Below are 21884 nucleotides of genomic sequence, written 5' to 3' on the forward strand. Positions count from 1 at the left end.
AAACTAGTTAAACTAATATCAGAGGTGAATACCAAGGTGCAAAGAACACTGGGAGAGATGGATGGCATTAAAAAAAGGAATAGTAAGCTAATAGGTTGGGTCAGAGTGAGGGAGAAAGCAATAAAGTCTAAGTCAGGGTTCCTGTGCATGTGTGTGAGTGCACATAATGTGATAAACATGATTGGTGAGTTACAGGCACTGATTGCCATGTGGAAATACAATGTAGTGGCTATAGCTGAGACCTGGCTCAAAGGAGGGCTGGTGTGGGTGCTAAATATTCCTGCATACAAGGTTTCCAGGAAAGATAGGAAAGGAAGTAAAGGGGCGGGGAGGGGCATGTGGTGGTATTGATTAAAGGAGGGTGTTGCAGTGCTGGAGCAAGAGGATGTCCCAGAAAGGTCAAGGGCAGAAGCTATTTGGCTAGGGCCAAGAAAAAAAAAGGTGCAATTACATTGCTCGGTGCAACCTATAGGCCACTAACCAGTGGGAAGAATTAGAGGAACAAATTTGCATGGAAATTATAGAGAAGTGCAAACATTTTAGAGTGGTTATAATGGGGGACTTTAATTATTCAAATATAGACTGGGAAAGTAGAAGTATAAAGGACAGAGAGGGGTTCCTAGAATGTGTTCAGGAAAATATTCTACAGCAGCATGTTACCAGTCCAATGAGAAAGTAGGCATTGCAAGTGTTAGTAGGGGAATATTTAGAGGACAATAATCATTGTATCATAAGGTTTAGGCTGACTATGGAAAAGGACAAAGAACAATCCAGTGTGAGAATAATTAACTGGGGGAAAGCCAACATCAATGGGGTAAGAGCAGATCTGGGCCAAATAAATTGGAGTCGAAGGTTGGCCAGAAAAATGTAGCTGAACAATGGGCTACCTTCAAAAGAGATATAGTTCAGGCACAATCATGGCATATTCCCTGGAAAGGGAAAGGTAGGGCAGAGCTCCCTGGATGACAAAAGCGTGTACTTATGACAGGTATCAAGTTGAAACTACAATCGAGAACCAGGCTGAAGGTAGAAGGTTCGTTGGTGGTAGCGGCAGTCCCTCAGAATCGAGGATGACGTCTGCCAGGTGAGACTTCAGATGTCTGAGGAGCCAAATTCTGGATCCACATGTTCTTTCACAGTGGGGGCACGTTGTTGCGCAGGGGAGTGGAAATCGCAGCCCTGGGTTGGCTTCCTTCTCCTTCCTCTGCTGCCGCCATTCCGCCTCGCTGTCGAGTCGCTGAGCCTCGAAGTGGCTTGCGTCTTGATGGAACAAGCAGTGCCATGCCAAGCGATCGGTAGCATTCTCCCCCCAGTCAGTGGTGTTAATGCTTTAGGGCAAGCTTGAGTGTATCTTTATACCTTTTCCCTTGGCTGCCCTTTGAGCATTGGCCAACGGAGAGCTGAGAGAAGAGAACCTGCCGAGGGAGGTGGGTTTTGGGCATCCGGGCGCAATGGCCCGTCTATTGGAGTTGGTCCTGCAGGGGCAGGGCTTCAATGCTGGTAGACACAGCTTCAGGGAGGACACTCGCATTAGTCCGGCAAAGGTTCAGGGGGAGGTGAAAAAGCAAATAAGCAAAGCAAAGAGGGAGTCTGAAAAGAGACTGGCAGCCAACTTAAAAGGGAATCCCAAAGTCTTCTATAGGTATATAAATTGTGAGGGAGGCGATGGCGTAGTTGGTATTGTCACTGGATAATAATCCAGAGACCCAGACTGATGCTCTGGGGACCTGGGTTCGAGTCCCGCCACAGCAGGTGGTAGAATTTGAATTCAATAAAAATCTGGAATTAAAAGTCTAATGATGACCATGAAACCATTGTCGATTGTTGTAAAAACATCTGGTTCATTAATATCCTTTAGGGAAGGAAATCTGTCTTCCTTGCCTGGTCTGGCCTACATGTGACTCCAGACCCACAGCAATGTGGTTGACTCTTAAAAGCCACTCAGTTGTAACAAACTGCTACAAAGTCACAAAAAAGGAATGAAACTGGACGGAACACCCGGCATCAACCTAGGCACCAGGAACAACAACAGCAATCTCAGTCCTGTCGACCCTGCAAAGTCTTCCTTAATAACATATGGCGACTAATGCCAAAATTGGGAGAACTGTCTCAGACGAGTCAAGCAACAACCTGACATAGTCATCCTCACGGAATCATACCCTACAGATAGTGTCCCAGACTCCACCATCACCATCCCACCGGCAGGACAGACCCAGCAGAGGTGACGGCACAGTCCAGGAGTATACAGTTGGGAAGGAGTTGCCCTGGGAGTCCTCAACATCGACTCATGGCATCAGGTCAAATATGGGCAAGGAAACCTTCGTTACCACATACCTGGCTTGCTCCCTCTCGCACTCCTTATCTAATATAGATGTTCCCTCTCTGTCACAGCCTTTCTTGGTTTTATCAATCATATTGATACTTCCTAAGATCAATACTTGAAATGTTCTCTCCTGTTCCTGTAAGCTTCACATACAATGACACATTCTCACATTCCTGCTCCGTTGAAATTATTAGTTGCCTATTTTAACTTATCCTTCACAGGACCATAAAGCTATAAATCAGCACATGCCTCCCAAACTATTTCCAGGATGTTATACCCGAAGCTTGGGAGTTACCAAGGGCTGAATTTTTATTCTCGGGGCGGGAACCAGATGTGGGGGCCAGTTCTGGGTCCCGACACCACCAGGCGTGCTGCAGACATGACTACCGCTATTTTCAATGGAACAGCCAGGGAGCAGGCTTGTCGTCCAATCAGGCAGTGTGTGTGTGGGTTCCTGAGGCTGGGGGGCCAATGGGAGACCCTCCAGGACTCACAGATGGGCAGCCCTACCAATGAAGTGAGACTTACTAATATGAGGAGGGACAGAGAGAGGGAGAAGGTCAGGTAAAGTCTTTTTTTTATCTTTAAAATAGCCACAGCCACCTGGCTGTGATTTTCTTTTAAATTTTATTCTTTCATGGGATGTGGATGTCACTGGCAAGGCCAGCATTTGTTGCCCATCCCTAATTGCCCTTGAATAGAGTGGCTTACCACACCATTTCAGAGGGCAGTCAAGAGTCATCCACATTGCTGTGGATCTGGAGTCACATGATGGCCAGACCAGGTAAGGATGGCAGATTTCCTTACCTAAAGGGCATTAGTGAACCAGGTGGGTTTTTACGACAATCGATGATAGTTTCATGGTCACTATTACTGACACTAGCTTTCAATTCCAGATTTTTTCCTCAATTCAATTTAAATTACACAAGCTGCTATGATGGGATTTGAACCTGTGAATCCAGATTATTAGCCTGGGCTTCTGGATTACTCATCCACTGACATTACACTATGCCACTGTCTCCCCTCTCCTGATCTTGGAGGGAAAGCCCCTCCAGGGGAAGGTCAGCAGCCGCAGCTGTGGCTTAGAGGCCATTACGGGTGCAGGATTGGGGGCATGTCCCTTGTGGGTTCAAGCATGGCCGCCACCTTTCCTGACCTGTTGCCCTGGACGTGTTCCAGGACAATGTAGGCTGCCTGCATGCCAACTGGAAATCCCAGTTGGCAGAGGAACTAATAGGCCTCTTAATTACATTAATTTGATCTCAATTGGCTACCCGTCATTTGCAGGTATGACCAACCCTAAATGACCCAATACTAAAACTACACAAGGCACTAGTTAGACCATACCTAGAATACTATGAACAGATTTGGTCCCCTTATCTAAGGAAAGATGTCCTAGCATTGGAGGCAGTCCAGAGAAGGTTCACTAGGTTGATCCCGGGTATGGAGGGATTTTCTTACAAGGAGAGGTTGACTAGGTTGGGCCTGTACTCATTGGAGTCTAGAGGAATGAGAGGCGACCTTATTGAAACATTTAATATTCTTAGGGGACTTGACAGGGGAGGTGCTGAGAGGTTGTTTTCCCTTGTCGGAGAGTCTAGGACCAGAGGGCATAATCTCAGAGTAAGGGGTCTCCCATTTAAAACAGAGATGAGGAGGAATGTCTTCTCAGAGGGTAGTGAATCTGTAGAATACTTTACCGCAGAGGGCTGTAGAGGCTGGGTCATTAAGTATATTCAAGGCTGAAATAGACAGCTTTTTAATCAGTAAGGGAATCAAAGGTTATGAGGAAAAGGCAGGAAAGTGGAGTTGAGGATTATCAGATCAGCAATGATCTTATTGAATGGCGGAGCAGACTCAATGGGCAGAATGGCCTACTTCTGCTCCTACATCTTATGGCCTTATGTCCCTATGACATAAATGACTTCTCTAAAAATGACTTGGGGTCAGGATTGTGGCACCAAATTTCAAGCCCACCAGCCTCCAATTCTGACCCCGACCTTCTTTGAAAATTCAGCCCTAAATCTCTATTTCCTAATTTATTTAGTGTTCTCTGTTTAACCTCGGACGGTGGATCCTGTCCTTCTGCTTGATTTCTTAAACAAACCCTTTGCAATAGTTTTGTGCATCTTGTACATCACAACCCTTAATCCATCTTAGGAACTTCAACCGCACACAATTTTATCCATTCAGCTGAAACATGGACCACTTGTGCAGTAAGCGAGCTGCCCAAGAAGACACTGAATTGGACATAGCTGATGCTAAATTTATACAACTCCACAGCACCTCCTGCTGATTATCATACCAGTATTCTAACTGTGCCACTGATCGGCCTCCTTGTAAAACAAGGAGAAAAATTTGTTTCAATGATCCTCCCCTTCCCTCATTCCCACTATTAAAGCCCCAACCTGTAGGAAGGGCAGAACGAAGAAAACCAACTATTAATCTTCCTTCTGGAATATTACAGCCAATTGCAAGCAGTAGGCCAGGTAACGCATAATGAGAAACATTACAGTGCTCAGCATATTTAAGCGATATTTAAACATCTGCATTATTCTGTTTCAGCCCCAGAGTAGGAAGAAGAAGATAGGCAGAGACACAGTACCAAAACTATGTGTAACGTCCTTTAAAACACGACAACAAATGTCGTTGGGCCACTTGATGCAGTTATGTAGAACCTCAAACGAAAACAAAGCTCACATTTTAAACCATTTTGCATCAAGCATTGTTCGATATTGAGGGCGTAGACGACATTCATTCATTACACTATGGTTCTCATTATGATGGGCTATTAGCAAATAAAATGATTTATTGTCACTGACCCGTAATATTCTATCTGGAGCACACAGCACCAAAATCACTGCTGTTCTCATAACCTCACGAGATGCAGAGAGCAATAGGCAACCACCACACATTTTTATGAACAGCACACACTGTGTAACCAAGGAATATGAACTTTCTGACCTCACCATCTGCCATTACCTCTCCTGAATCAGAAAAAAAAATGAGCAGATGGTCAATGAAGCTGGAATATGAGGCCGAGCCTTCTGTAGAAAGTGAGCTCAATAATGAATGTTGATTTACAAATCACTGATTCTAATGCAGGTTGCATTATTAGTTTGCATCAGTGATCTTTAATGTGGCATTTGGTGTACAGAATGAGGTCCAACAAAAAGCCAATCAGAATCACTCGGCTGAAAATTCACAGGAGGTGACTGCATCTCATGACTGGGGCACAATGAGAAGAAAGAGAATCGACCAACGAGTAATGCTGTACCTTTCTCTAATGACCTCCTCCTGTCCCCTAGCAAAACCTAGTCACAGTTATTAAACACAAGCAAATGATACCATTTAAACTCTGATTACAAGCTTTCCTTAGATCCAGCAGAAGCAGAGTTGTAGCCAGTAATTAAATGGATGCTTCAATTTCATCTTCTTTCTACTGGAAAAGGTAGGAGTTAAGAAATGTAACTCTGTTTATCCCAGGGGTTTTCATTAACGAAGGTTGATGGAGTAATAATATAGCACCATCATAGATACTGTGCTTGGATGGTAAAAGGTGCAGCCTGGCATATCACATTCAGTGTACCATTGCCACAAATAGCGGGTGTCAGATAGATTTGCACCTCAGGAGGCACCAGAAAACTGCTTCTCTAAAGAAACTGAGTATAAATAAATAGATTAGAGGGCAAGTTAGCTTGTGTCACTCCTGGATTTATCCCAATGACCAGCTCATAAGCACCAGAGGTCTGGAGAAGGCTGCCTGCCAAGCCAACGCCGGGGGAATAATTTATGGGATTCTTCTTTTAAACGAGGGGAATGAAGCAAGATAGAAATTTCACTTTATGTTTAATAGGTATTCTGCAATTTGTTCCAACCCCTCTGACATTATCTTTTTACTAACTGTTCAATCATCACGATACAGCAGCAGGATTCATTCCTTGCGCTTGTAAGCTTGGGGCGTTAATCAGTGTGTAATGAGAGGTATTTTTCACTGACACTGTGGCCTGCAACAAGTTGCTGAAGGCTGACAACATGCTGAAGCGAGTCAAGGGATCAGACGCACTGTTTCTTACCAAGTGCCAATAGAGGAAGTGATGTCAGTTCAAAACGCCCACATCAGCACACTTAATATTTTAAAAGAAATCTGACCATTTGGAATAAAAGGACAGGTCTCATCACAGCATAAAATACACAGAGTGGTGGAACTCCTGATTCCATTATCTTTTCTTGCAAGTTTTTGACGGCAAACATGCCACCTGTTGTCATTACTCAGGGGCCTTTGCCTCAATCCCATCACTGAACAAAGCACAAACATATCAGCTTCCAATGATCTCAGTGCAGCTTTATTCACACCCCAAGAATTTTTTATTTCTTTACTCAAAGCAACAAAGCAAGGAGAAAAAAAATTGGACTATGTCCTCGTACTCACATTCCACTGTAACAGTTGCTAGTGATTACAGAATGCACTTCCAGTTCAGCACTTCCCTTGACAGATTTACACAACTGGCTGTTTTCCACTTCTGTTTTAAAGTAAAGCTACATTCCCTACACTGATGTTTGACATATAAAACAAAATTGCATCTGCTGCATACGCAAGGAAAATGAGGGTTTAAAGGAAGAGGAAATGAATCATCAGTGATACACTTTCACTATTAATCTACTTTATAAACTTTATAAAGTTTAGAAATCGTATTACTTGGGCATGTAAACAGGTCAAAAGAAATAGCGAAGTGGGTTATGGGATTTTAATACTGAATACCTCTATTTGCCGTAGTCCAAATAAAGTGCAACATACAAAAACTTTTTGTTATCCCTCGAATCCGCCTCCAAGTCCCTTTTGAGCATTTGCCCCAGACAGATGGCAAGCTTCAGTCTCTATCCATTCCTAAACTATAAAGTCACAGGGTGCTGAGGAGCTATTCAGGTAGATCTGCTTTCGAATTTTCCTTTGTTCCGGAAACTCTTTCCTCCAGAAATAGTCATTTCTTATTTTCTATCTCTTCCCAACTTTTAACTGCTTAGTGTGTTCTCTTTATGTACACTGTTCATTCGGTCAGCCAGACAATTTGCTCAGGTCCCCCTCCAAGCTACGCCAAGCAGGAAAATGCAAAGCTGTTTGTAATGTTCTCACTCACCTACTTGGAATACATTACACCTATAAATAGCCCAGCTTCTCTAACCAACTTGTTATAAAGTAATCCAACCAACTCCTCACTTTTAATTTTTTTTATGTTAAGAGTCTCTATTCAGTCATGACAAATAGTGTTCCAGTTCCTTATTTGGCTGTAAGGCTTTTTTTGAACAATAACATTGACCAGCAAAGAAAGAAGACTTTTGCTATAGCCTCAATTTCAGAACATTAACCTTTAATCCACTTGTTGATATTTTCCATTTCCTACAGCCTGAGTGGGCAGCCTGTGTTCTGAGTGACGGTGCTAATTTATCGTCAGTTAATGTCTAATTAAGGGCCATTTTCAGCTGTGGCCTAAATCCAGTGGGAAAATGAAGCAAACAGCGAAACATTGCAGATAATGGTAACCTAAAATAAAAACAGAAAATGCTGGAAATACTCAGCAGGTCAGGCAGCATCTGTAGAGAGAGAGAGATATATATAGTTAACTTTTCAAGTCAATGACACTTCAAAAGCACTGGGGAAAAATTAGAAATGTAATAGGTTTGGAGCAGGTGAAATGAGGGAAGGTGACAGAGGAACAAAAGAGAAGGTCTGTGATAGGGGTGCAATACAGGAAAGGTTAAATGACAAAAGAGTTGGTAGTGCAGAGCCAAAGGGTGTGATAATGAGACAAGTAAAGAAACAGAAGATGTGTCTACTGGAGATGAACAATGTTCAATGTACAAAGACTGAAGCTTGCCATCTGTCTGGGGCAAATGTTCAAATGGAACTTGGAGGTGGGTTCGAGGGATGACAAAAAGATTTTGTATGTCGTACTTCATTTGGACTATGGCATCCAAATAGAGGTATTCAGTATTAAAATTCCAAAATCTACTTCGCTGCTTCTTTTGAACCGTCTATGTGCCCCAAGTATTACAACAGCAGAATGACGAACAGTTGTCGCCTGAAAGCGAAGAAAGAGAAAAACAAGACAACAAAAACAAAACCTGCAAAGAGAAAAGAAACAAAATGGGGGGGAAGAGGTTGCAGTCTGAAATTGTTGAACTGAACGCAGAGCTCGGAAGGCCTAACTGAAAGTTGAGGTGCTGTTCCTTGAGTTTACGTTGAGATTCAATGGTGGGGTGAACTAGGGAAAGGACAGAGATGTAGGCATGGAAGGTGGAGAGCCAAAATGATAGGCACCCTGAAGCTCGGAGAAACATTTGTGGACTGCTTCCAATTTCTAGCCTTCTCTCACCTTCACATTTTTCTTCACTTGTCTGATCTGCTGAGAAAATGAATCAAGTTTATGCCAGATTTGAAACCAGAACCAGAGACTTGCTAATTTAATACCTCCCCAATAAATTACTTCAATAGGTGGAACTAATGTGTTTAATTATTTTTTAAAAAAGGAAAATCAAGGAAGCACCACTGAGCACAGTCTTCCACTCTTTATGGCAATGCAATGGTCATTTGGGATAAACCTATAATACAGGTCATTAGCCAGACCAGTTATGAACATTTTTCCTTCTCTTGCTCATCATCTGGTCAATTTTGTTAGTAACCAGACATTTGATTAAGAGGACTGTAACCGCTAGTATCTAAAGCATGTTCTTTTTCTTGCCCAAACAGGTGCTACTTAAAGTCTCCCATCAAAGACCAAGTTATTAAATAAAAGCAAAGAACTGCGGATGCTGGAAATCCAAAACAAAAACAGAAATAGAAATACCTGGAAAAACTCAGCAGGTCTGGCAGCATCGGCGGAGAAGAGTACAGTTGACGTTTTGAGTCCTCATGACCCTTCAACAGAACTAAGTAAAAATAGGAAAGGGGTGAAATATAAGCTGGTTTAGTGGGGGTGGGGGGGGTGCTGTTGGGACAAGAAGCCAGTAATAGGTGGAGATAACCAAAAGATGTCACAGACAAAAGGACAAAAAGGTGTTGAAGATGGTGATATTATCTAAAGGAATGTGCTAATTAAGAGTAGAAAGCAGGACAAACAAGGTACAGATAGCTCTAGTGAGGGTGTACTAAAAAGGCTAAAAGGTTCCGCAAGTATTACCCAGACCTCCCTGTCGTTTGCCATTTCAACACTCCACCCTGCTCTCATGCCCACATGTCTGTCCTTGGCTTGCTGCATTGTTCCAGTGAAGCTCAACGCAAACTGGAGGAATAGCACCTCATCTTTCAACTAGGCACTTTACAGCCTTCCGGACTGAATATTGAGTTCAACAATTTTAGATCATGAACTCTCTCCTCCATCCCCACCCCCTTTCCGTTTCTTCCCCCTCCTTTTTGTTTTTTCCAATAATTTATATAGATTTTTCTTTTCCCACCTATTTCCATTATTTTTAAATGTATTTCCACCCATTGTTTATCTCTACCATTTAGCCTTTTTAGTATTCCTTCACCCCACCTCCACTAGAGCTATCTGTACCTCGTTTGTCCTGTTTTCTACTCTTAATTAGCACATTCCTTTTGATAATATCACCACCTTTTTGCCCTTTTGTCTACGACATCTTTTGGTTATCTCCACCTATTACTGGCTTCTTGTCCCAACAACCTCCCCCCCTCTTAAACCAGCTTATATTTCACCCTTTCCTATTTTTACTTAGTTCTGTTGAAGGGTCATGAGACTCGAAATGTCAACTGTGCTCTTCTCCGCCGATGCTGCCAGATCTGCTGAGTTTTTCCAGGTATTTCTATTTCTGTACCAAGTTATTAAAGCCACCACTAAGAACCATTTTTTGTCACACAATCTATCAACCATACTTGCTGCTTTAAAAAGATTGTCACTAAGCCTCAGCTCATATTTGGTGCTTTCATCTGCTACTCTTGTTCTTCTAGTTTCAGGGGCTATGTAATATTTAAAGATAACCCTCCAAACTGCAGATGTCAACAGTTTTAAGAGCAAAACACCAGGATCAGAAACTGCACTATGGGGTACATTCATGTTCTTTCTTTAGCTGCAGTCTAACCACTTTCTCCTATGTACTCGGCCTCTCAGGCCCTGACTCCCACTATACTTATTCACAAGTCTTCTTTCTTTGCTGGTCTCCTGTCAATGTTACTATTTTAAAAAAACCTTAAAGTCAAATAAAGGGACCAGAACACTATTTGACAGGAGGGGAATTTTTCAAAACTCCGATAGATAGGAAAATACAAAACGTTGTACTTTGAACGGAAATATTTTCTTACATTATTTTAGCTCGTATGTGTCCATGGGGTGGTACTGCACAGAAGGAGGCCAACAGGCCCAACCTGCCTGTGTGGGAACCACTGGTGGTTAAACATGTCTTTAAGGATGTTCAGCTTCTATAGTGAGTTTTGGTTTTCCTCCAGAAGAATGATACCCATTTCATGCAGCTTTGAGTGACCGCATTGCTTTCAGTAAGAGTTGGCACTTTGCTGCAGCAACTGAACCCCAATATACCGCAGTGCCAGAAATGGTGCAAAAAATGTTAACATTGAAATAATCTTAAAGGTAAAAGTTTGTGCGAGTGTTTTTCTCGCAGTGTACATTCCCATTTTGTCTTTTCAAAAAAGATCTCTAACACCATAGAAAGTACAGCACAGGAAGCAGCCATTCAGCTAATCGCACCTGTACCAGTCCCAGCCTTTCAACTAGAGATACCCATATCAATCATAGTTCCCATTCACTGTGTTCTTTTATATTCTTACTTTTCAATATAATTTTTTTTTTCAATCAACCATTTTTCAATCTATTCTTGATCATTCAGAAATAGTTTTTAAGCAATAGCAAGAAAACAAAATTTGATTATGCAGTAATTCTGATTAACCGCCTCTGATTTAAGAGGAATTGATTATGGGAGCTTTTATGAATAAATAAAGAGGAGGAGAGTAGCTAAAGTAAACATTTGTCCCTTCAAAACAGAGAAATGAAAAATTATTATGGGGAATGAGGAAATGGCAGAAACACTGAACAAATATTTTGTGTCTGTTTTCATAGTAGAAGACATAAATTATATACCTAAAGGAGAAAGTACCCTAGGGGCTAATAATAGTGAGGAACTTAATGTAATTAATATTAGCAGTGAAACAGTATTAGAAAAATTTAAGGGACTAAAATCCAACAAATTGCCAGGACCTAATGACATACATCTTATGGTTCTAAAAGAGGCAGCTCCAGAGATAGAGGATATGTTGATTTTGATTTTCCATATTGTGCGGACTACTATCATGCAAAATGAGATAGATTCAGAACAGATGGAGCAGATCAAAACTGGGAATCCATGAGGTGCTGGGAATCATCCGCAGCAAGAGAATTGTATTCAACCATAATCTGTAACCTCATAGCCTGGAATATCCCTCACTCTACCATTACCATCAAGCCACGGGATCAACCCTGGTTCAGTGAGAGTAGAATAGTGTGCCAGGAGCAGCACGCGGGATATCTAAAAGAAAAAGAGGTACCAACCTGGTGAAGCAACAATACAGGACTATATGCATACCGAACAGTGGAAGCAGCATGCCATATGACCCCACAACCAATGGATCAGATCAAAGCTCTGCAATTCTGCCATATCCAGTCATGAATGGTGGTGGACAATTAAACAACTAACCTTAAAAAAAAGGCCCCATTCTCAATGATGAATCACAGAAAAACCATTTTTAGCAGTTAACAAATGTGTATGTTTCAAAAGATGTTCGGCACTCAAAGAGGTTAATCTGCTCGATTTCACTTCAGTGATGTGTGTGGCAAAACACTTGCTTTGGCTGGGTGTTTTGTTGCAGGTCACTAATGTTGCAATAGTTTACTTTGAACAGGCCCCCATTTTCTGATTGCACATTTGCAAATCAGCACATCAGTATTAAAGACAAGGCCTTGTTCTGAGTCCCCACCATCAAAGATGGAAGTCTTTAGACAATTCGAATCACTTCACATGATATCAAAAAATGGCTGATGGCATTGTATACATGGGCCTTGACAATATTCTGGCTGTGGTACTGAAGACTTGTGCTCCAGAACTAGCTACACCCCTAATCAAGCTGATTCAATACAACCTCAACACAAGCATCTACTGAATAATGTGGAAAATTACCCACAATGACAAATTGACACTTGAATGTTGACAATTGACACAATGAAGTTTAGGACTTAAACTTAAGTTTATGACCAAAAGACTTAAATAAATCGATATTTATTGCAGTCCCTAAATAGCTCAGAGCAAATGAATGTGAACTCCATCGCACTAATAATCTGATGAGTTACTAAGATCCTTCTTTGGGTACTAGTGAATAGGACCAGGAGCAAGATAAAGCCAGAAATTTCAGCTCTTCAAAGTGGTTTTGCAGAAGAAAGAGGTACAAGAGGGAGAAGAGCCATAGGGATGAAAAAAAGATGTATTCATGTGTTTTATTGGTTATAGTAAGGCATTTGATAAGGTGAAACATGAAGAACTAATGAGCATGTTAGCGTCTCTTGACCTTGATTATCTTAGAGTGTTAAGAAATCCTTACAGGGAACAAAGTGCAAGCCCTAAAAGTTGAGTACAATCTGAGCGATTTTGTGACGATTAAAAGAGGGGCCAGATGGTTTTTTTCCTTCCCAGACTTATTTAATTTATATAGTGAAAATATTCTTAGAGAGGTTGAAGACCTTCCTAGGTTATTATTTGAAGACAACAACCTTAATAATGTAAGATTTGCTGATGACACCATTCTTCTTCTGAAGAGAAACTGCAAAACATTTTAGCTAGAGTAGTGAGTGAAAGTGAGGAGAAAGGGCTGAGCATAAATTATGAGAAAACAGAATGTCTCGTCGTGTCCAAAAAGAAAAATCATACCTGAACGCAAGATCACAGTGAAGAATGAAAAGATCAAACAGGTAGACAAATTTTGTTACCTAAGAAGTATGTTAACATCGGACTGCAAGTGTGGCCAAGAAAAAGACGAAGGCTTGGAATGGCCGAAGACGCATTCCAAAAAATGAAGAAGATTATGATAGACTCAAAATTAGCCCTGAGAACAAAGCTGAGAATCCTGGAATGCTACATCACATCAATTCTGAAATGCAGGAGAGAGTGCTGGACAATCAGCGAAGCAATGCAAGAATTGAGGCTGCAGAGTTGTGATTTTTGAGGTGAATAATGAGGATATCTTGGACAAGTCACACCACCAATGAAGAGCTGCTAGTAAAATCTGAGACCTAATGAAATCTGTTGACCAAGGTCAGGAAGAACCAGTTGGAATTTCTTGGGCACGTAATAAGAACTCACGATTTAGAAAGATGGTCTGATGCTGATGGGAAAGATTGATGATAAAAGAAATCAAGGTAGACAAAGAACAACCTTTCTAAAGAGCCTTGCAAACTGGGTGAATGTACCACCACCAAAGATGAGCCATGCCTCTAGAGCAAGATTAACATGGAAGTCCATGGTTACCAATGCCCTCTTGAGGAGAGAGAGAAGAGATGCCATGTCCACAAAAAGCAGGGCAAATCCAATCCAGCCAGTTACCACCCCATCAGTGTATTCACAATTGTCACTAAGTGATAAAAGGTATCGTTGACAGTGCTATCAAGCGGCACTCAGCAATAACCTGCTTGCTGATGCTTAGTTTGGATACTGCCAGGGCCACTCAGATTCAGCTCATTACTGCCTTAGTCCAAACATGGCTAAAAGAGCTGAATTCCAGAAGTGATATGAGAGTGATTTGCCCTTGACATTAAGGCACCATTTGACCAAGTATGGCATCAAGGCGCAAAACTGAAGTCAACAAGAATCAGGGGGAAAACTCAGTCATATCTAGCTCAAAGGAAGATGTTGGGAAACCAATCATCTCAGCCCCAGGACACTGCTGCAGGAGTTCCCCAGGATAGTGTCCTAGGCTCAAATATCTTCAGCTGCTTCATAAATGGCCTTCCTTCCAACGTAAGGTCAGAAGTGGTGATGTCTGCTGATGATTGCAGATTGTTCAGTACTATTCGCAACTCCTCAGATAATTAAGCAGTCCATGCCCACATACAAGACTTGGACTGAGCTTGAGCTGAAAGTGGCAAGTGCCATTCATGCCACGCAAGTGCCAGGCAATGACCACCCCCTACAAGAGAATCTGACCATATCCTTTTGGCATTCAATGGCATTATCATCACCAAATCCAACACCATCAATATTCTGGCGGTTACCGTTGACAGAAGAATATTCAGACCATCTATATAAATACTGTGGCTACAAGGGCACGTCAGAGGCTTGGAGCTCTGTGGTGAGTAACTCACCACCTCACTCCCCAAAGCCTGTCCACCATCTCCGAGGCACAAATCAGGAGTGTGATGGAATACTCTTCACTTACTGGGTGAGCGCAGCTCCAACAACACCCAAGAAGCTCAACATCATCCAAGACAAAGCAGCCTGCTTGATTGGATCCCATTCACAAACTTAACAATTCACTCCTTCCATCACAGTGCACAACGGTTGCAGTGTGTACTATCTACATGATGTACTGCAACAACTTTCCAAGATGCCTTCAACAGTACCTTCCAAACCTGTGACCTCTACCATCTACACCGACAAAAGCAACAGACTCTTTGGGAACACCACCAACTGCAAGTTCCCCTCCCAGCCACACTCCATCCTGACTTGGAACTATATCGCCATTCCTTCACCATCGCGGGGTCAAAATCCTGGAGTTTCCTCCCTAACTGCGCCGTTCGCACCTACACGACACGGACTGCAGTGGTTCATGAAGGCGGTTCACCACCGCCTTCTCAAGGAAAATTAGGGGTGTGCAACAAATGCTGGCCTTGCCAGTGGGGCTCCCATCCCAAGAAAGAATAAAAATAATCCCACTGTAAGAAATTATTGACTACTAATGGATGTACCTGATTATGAAGTGCAGTAAGTGAGCATAGTTTCTGCAAGTACCGTGCTTTTTAAATAAGAAAACGGGCTTCAGAGAATCATACAGCACAGAAGCATTTGACCCATCGTGAGTTTCATAGCGCTCAGAATGAGAAATCCACTTCGTCCTATTCCCATGTGCTTTTCAAGTTTTCAAATATTTATCCACTTACCTTAACTGTGGATGCTGCTTCCCTCTCTGTTTCTGGTAAGGGATGCTACGTTCCAACCACCGTCTGTAAAAATGCACCCTGAACCTCTCCTGTCATTATTTTTGGTAGTTAACTTAAAAATATTCCTTCTAGTTAACAATTTATCAGTCAGTGGAAATATTTTTATCTTACTTACCCCATCAAAACCTTTCATAATAGTAAGAAATAACTTGATCAAATTTCCTCTTAACTTTCTATATTCAAATGAAAAAGATGCCAGTCTCTCTCATCTCTCAGCCTTAGTATTATCTTATGAATCTGTTCTGTTCCATCTCCACCCTTTTGATATCCTGTCTTGAAGCAAGACACTTTATATAGGACTCTTCCTATGATGCTCCCTAGAATAGTGCCATGCACAAGATGCAGAGTACATCAACCTATGTCGGCAACAATCTAATTTATATACTTTCTGAGCAGTTCTCAATTCACTGTATTTTCTCCTCTCCTAAATTTGTTGACTCCTTGTTAGGGTAGCATTTCATTGGCAACCTCTCCGCAAAGTGCATATTTATTTAATTATTTTGGCAACACTCAATGTTAGGCATTATTTTATTTTAATGCTACAGTATCATATTACTCCACCAGCTGTACCTAGTTACTAAAACATATCCAGTGCTGCCAGCCAGACTCCCAGATACACTGCCTGAATTATCTACAATACTGTTACTATCTTGAAGTTCTTCCACACTAACTTCAGGACACTTGGGTCCAGAATGAAAATCTCCATCTTTTCCCCACAAAGTCCGTGCAATGATAAATCTAAACCAAAGAAATATTCCTGCACAGTTTGGAATTTTATCATTCTGCACCACCAATATTTTCCTACAGCTGTACTTCAGCACTCTCGCTGTATATTCTAATATAGTGCATTAAATTTCCTTCCCCCGCCCCCCATTAAACATCCCCCCCACCCTTTAATTTGAGAAAGTCACTGACAACCGCTCTTGGGCACTGTTCCCCAGGGGCCACTGTTTAATTGCATTGCCATCACTCCCTCTCCAAACATTACACTTAAATGCAAGAGTACCATAAGCTCTTAAACAGTTAAACACAGCTAATAACACAGGTGCAGTTTGCAATGCGTGGCAGTTCACTTGAAGCCCAGTGCAGCCTGTGGCTTTAAAACTTTGCTTCGTCTAACAATAATACTTCCTTTGCTAACATGTTTGTGGTACTCATAAATGGGGTGCTTCTCACCTGAATGCATTTTGACTGTTTATATGCTAATATTTCACTTGCATATGGAGAACCTAACATTGATCACAATCTGGCAAAATGTCCAAAATATTCTATTTTTAATTGCTTTAATCTCTGAAACTCTACAATAATCTTCTAACAGCTATTTTAAATGTTTTCTGTTTGTAGCTTTGAATTTTCACCACCCTGTGTGGATTAAAATGGCAATACAAAGATTTGCGCTAAGAACTCCTCAGTAATACAACTAGTTAAAACAGTGAATAACTTAGCAACGTATACCAGGAAGGCCTTAAGTCCAAACCCTGGTCTATTCTGAACCAGCTGATGTCAGCCACTCCAATGTCATAGACAGATGAGAAATCAGCAATTATTCCACACTGGCACTGCACGGACGAGATGGGTCTTGGCAGTGATGGCTGCTTCAGTCAAATGCCAGGTAACAGGACTCTTTTACTCCTCTATACAGTTGACCCTTTACTTTCCCCTCACACCGCTCCTTCAAGATCCTTACTGTCCACCTCCCTTTCATGTCTGTTAATGACATTTTCTCTCTCTCTCTCTCTCTCCCCATTTCACCTTGTCTCTCCATTGAGCAACTAACCATCTGACCCCACTCCTCTAATATTGCTGAACCCTTTTCATTCAGGTTATTTGGTTCCTCTATCCCAAAATAAGAAGTACATTTGCTGCAATAGCTTTTCTCTCACTTCTGCAATCACCTTAAGAGCACCTAAGGGTCCATCCAAGTCTTTTTCCACAAGCTACTTTCAGGATCATCTGGAGACAAGTTATCAGTTTCCTTTCATACGTTGACAACACCAAGCTCTAGCTCACCACCATCAACCAGACTCTAACCATCACTGTACCCTTACTGCTTGTCCAATATTGGATGAGTTGGAGTTTCATTTAACTTAACCAGCAAAATCAAAGTCACTCGCTTCAGCTCTTACCACATAATCTGTACTCGAGCTTCAGAGTCCATGCCTCATATTGCACTGGAACATGTACAACCTTGAGCATCAAATCATATCCATCACCAAAACCACTGATTTTCACTTCCAACCCTATCTCAACCCTACTGATACCCATTATCCAAACTTTCATCATTTGCTGGCTTCACTTCTCCAATGCTCTCTTCATTGGCCTCACGTGCTCCATCCTACATAAACTCCAAATTTTTCAGCTGCTCACATTCCACTCACAATAGAATCAATTCCTCACCACTCCGGCCCTCACCTACCTCATTTTCTCCCAATCTCCAATTACATAACATTTAAAATCTTATTCCTCGATTACAAATCTATTAACAGCCTCATCCTGCCTTACTTGCGAAGCCTCTTTCTAGCACTAAGTGGTAATGAGCACTCTGTTTCTGACTCCGACCTTCATTGAAGGCAATGTCATTGATGGAGGGAGATGCAGCCAGCTGGGCACTATATTTAGGAACTTTCTTTTTTAAACTCCTTCACTTCATTGCACCTCTTCCCACCTTTCAGAATACTCTCTAGTATCTACTTCTTTAACTATACTTTTGGTCACCTCCTATATAATTCTTCCCCAACGTCCAGTCCATGGTTATGAAATACCGAGGTACATTTTCAAATGAACAAACTTGTATGGCTTAGGACTGATGTGAGATCAGCACAATTTTCGGATATCCCAACGAGCTTTATAGCTGACAGATCAGAGCTATCTATCATCTAGATAAATATAGTAACTACTTTGCACATAGTAAAGTGCCACAAACTGCAAATGAATGAATGACCAGATCATCTGTTTGTCATGGTGCTGATTGTGGGAAGATTGCGTTGTGCTCACAACACCAGCCAAGCTCTCAGTGCCTCTTCAAATGGTGTTAACAACTCATCTGAAAGACAGCACCTCCAAAAGAGCTCTCTCAGTTCCCCACTGAGGTACCAGATTAGAGAATTCATTTGAATCCACAGTAGGGCTTGAACCCACAACATTCTTAAATGGAGGTGAATGTTAATAAAGCCAAACTGACACCATTTTTAAAAAGCTATATAAACGCAGTTACTATTGCCTGCAACATCCTGGCTGATGTCACTTGTTACATACTAAACACATTATCACAACTCTCCTGTCTACTGAGTATCTGTCGGTCAGCTGGGCAGCTAAAGGCCTTCAGATATCATCTCCATTTAACCAAGAAATTTCGTATTTCAAGTATCAAATGCGATATTATCATTCATCAGTCGTAATAGGTATTCTGACTGCAAAAGCCTTCCCTGATACTGCATCCTGTGGATAGGTTGATCAAGTAGATAATAAGGAAATGGCGGAAGAAATGAACACATATTTTGCTTCTGTGTTCACTATAGAGGATGCAAAAAACATTCCAGTAATAGCTGCCGATTTAGGAGGTGAACGGGAGAAAGGAAATTGGTGAAATTGAAATCACTAGGAAAATAGTACTGAGCAAATTGATGGAGCTGTGGGCTGGCATGTCTCCAGGTCCCAGTGGACCACATCCTAAGGTGGCTAAGAGGTGGCTAATGAGGTAGTCGATGCGCTGATGTTAATTTTCCAAAATTTGCTAGATTCTGGAAAGGTTCCATCAGACTGGAAAATAGCAAATATAACCCTTCCATTCAAGGTGGGGGAGGGTTATAGCTGGGCACTTAGAAGAGCTCAAGGCAATTGGGAAGAGTCAGTATGATTTTGTGAAAGGAAAATCATGTTTAACCAATTTATTTGAAGTTTTTTGAAGGAGTAACATGCGCAGTGGATAAAGGGGAACCTGTAGACATACTGTACTTGGATTTCCAGAAGGCATTTGATAAGGTGCCACATCAAAGACTTGATGAGGGGAGTGAAGACATGGTAGATGACACAAAGCTAGGTAGGAAAGCATGTCGTGAAGAGGACATGAGGAGGTAGCAGATGGATATAGATGGGCTGAGTGAGTGGGCAAAGATCTGGCCAATATTGTTTAATGTGGGAAAATGTGAAGTTGCTCACTTTGGCAGGAAGAACAAAAAGCAGAGTATTACTTAAATGGAGTACGGCTGCATAATTCTGAGGTGCAGAGAGATCTAGGTGTTCTAGTACATGAGTCACAAAAAGTTAGTATGCAGGTACAGCAAGTAATTAAGAAGGTTAATGGAATGCTATCCTTTATTACTAGAGGGATTGAACATTAAAGTCCAAGGGCCCAAACACTCCTTTCAGGTGAAGCAGCACTTCATCTGCACCTCCTTCAATTTGGCCTACTGCATTCGCTGCTCCCAATGTGGTCTCTTCTTCATTGAACAGACCGAGCGCACTGGGTGACCGCTTTGCGGAACACCTTCAGTCTGTCCACAAGCATGAACCAGACCTTCCTGTCACTTGCCTTTTCAACACATCTTCTTGCGCGCATGCCCACATGTCCGTCCTTGGCCTGCTGCAATGTTCCAATGAAGCCCAACGCAAACTGGGGGAAACAGTACCTCATCTTCCAATTAGGCACTTCACAGCCTTCCGGACTTAATATTGAGTTCAACAACTTCAGACCATGAGCTCTCCCCTCACCCCTTTTTTTTATCCCTTCTTTCAATATTCATTTTTATTTTTTATCCACTTATTTTCATTTTTAGTCATTTATTCATTGTTTTATCCCCACCTTTTATCCTATTTTCAATCTTTTTTCCCCACCACCATCCCCTCCCCCCACCCCACCCCCACCCCCACAAGGGCCATCTATCACTTGCTCATGTTGTTCTTTTCTTTTCCTTGTCCTGCTATTATCACATTCTGCCTTCTTACCTTAATGCACCTCCTTTAGCCCTCACCACTACCATTAACACCCCCTTAGTCCTTTTGTTCATGACAGCTTTGTCAATCTCTCCTTTGCCCCCACCTTTCGCTGGCCTTCTATCCAGCTTCACCTGCTCCACCCCCCTTAAATGGTACACATTTCATCACATTTTTACTTCTCATTAGCTCTGAAATGACTCAAAATGTTAACTATGTTTTTCTCTCCACATATGCTGTTAGACCTGCTGAGTTTTTCAAGCATTTTCTGTTTTTGTTTCAGATTTCCAGCATCCGCAATATTTTGCTTTTATAAGAGTAAGGATGTTATACAGGGCATTGGTGAGACCGCACCTCGAATACTGTGTGCAGTTTTGGTCTCCTTATTCAAGGAAGGATGTAAATGCATTAGAGGCAATTCAAAGGAGGTTTACTAGACTGATAACTGGAATGAGTGGGTTGTCTTATGACGACAGACTGGGCTTGTTTCCACTGCAGCTCCACTGGGGTTTAGAAGTGAGGGGTGATTTGATTGAAGTATACAAGATCCTGAACGGCCTTGACAAGGTGGACGTCGAAAAGATGTTTCCTTTTGTGGGTGAGTCCAGAACTAGGGGGCACCCTTTTCGGACAGAGATGAGGAGAATTTTTTTCTCTCAGAGGATTGTGTGACTTTGGAATTCTCTGCCTCAGAAGATGGTGGAGGCGGGTCATTGAATATTTTTAAGGCAGAGTTAGATGGATTCTTGCAGGCAAGGGAATCAAAGGTTATCGGGGTTAGACGGGAATGTGGAAATCGAAACACAAGATGATCAGCCATGATCTTATTGAATGGCGGAGCAGGCTCGAGGGGCCAAATGGTCTACTCCTGTTCCTATTTCTTATGTTCTTACGTTCTATGTTCTATACAACCCCCGACATTCTATCTCAAGCTTCCTAAGCAGAAGTTAAACCAGGTGAATCTGGAGCCAATAGTTTGTGAGGAAGATTACAGACGTTTGGATTAATGTGACCAGAGGGTGTTATCCCAAACATAATCAACAGGTAACAAGTTAGTCAGTGAAGATTTTGTGTTGCATCTAGCTTACGTAGCCATAAAAATAGTGATGCACGAAGTTTGAAAAAAATTAGCACGTGTTGGAGCTGTATCCGCCCATGGTCCATAACTAGTAGTGATTGCTAAACATATGTAGTTGGTTACCAATTGGTACTTTGGGTTTACCCATTCAGTTTTTTGAAGTTTGAAGAATAGTAACCAATAGTACAGCTGTCAGTCTACCTCCCAGCAATCAATGACCTGCATCTATGTTTTCAGGGTGCTAATTAAGTCAACTTTCTTTAAGACTAATCATTAAATGTCAGGTCAGTGGCACAGAATATGAGAGATAAGCTTGGTTTGGCCTGTTTATTGTCAGGCAAAT

The 21884-nt window shown here is 41.9% G+C and overlaps 1 protein-coding gene across 5 annotated transcripts in view; it reads right to left on the reverse strand.

Moving 5' to 3' along the window:
- LOC144693948 (transcription factor Dp-2-like) overlaps positions 1-21884 on the reverse strand; it is a 217571-nt gene that overhangs the window by 190870 nt on the left and 4817 nt on the right. The gene's annotated exons all lie outside the window — the stretch shown is intronic.

The sequence above is a fragment of the Cetorhinus maximus genome, chromosome 19 (assembly GCF_964194155.1).
Source record: "Cetorhinus maximus chromosome 19, sCetMax3.hap1.1, whole genome shotgun sequence".
NCBI classification, from domain to species: domain Eukaryota; kingdom Metazoa; phylum Chordata; class Chondrichthyes; order Lamniformes; family Cetorhinidae; genus Cetorhinus; species Cetorhinus maximus.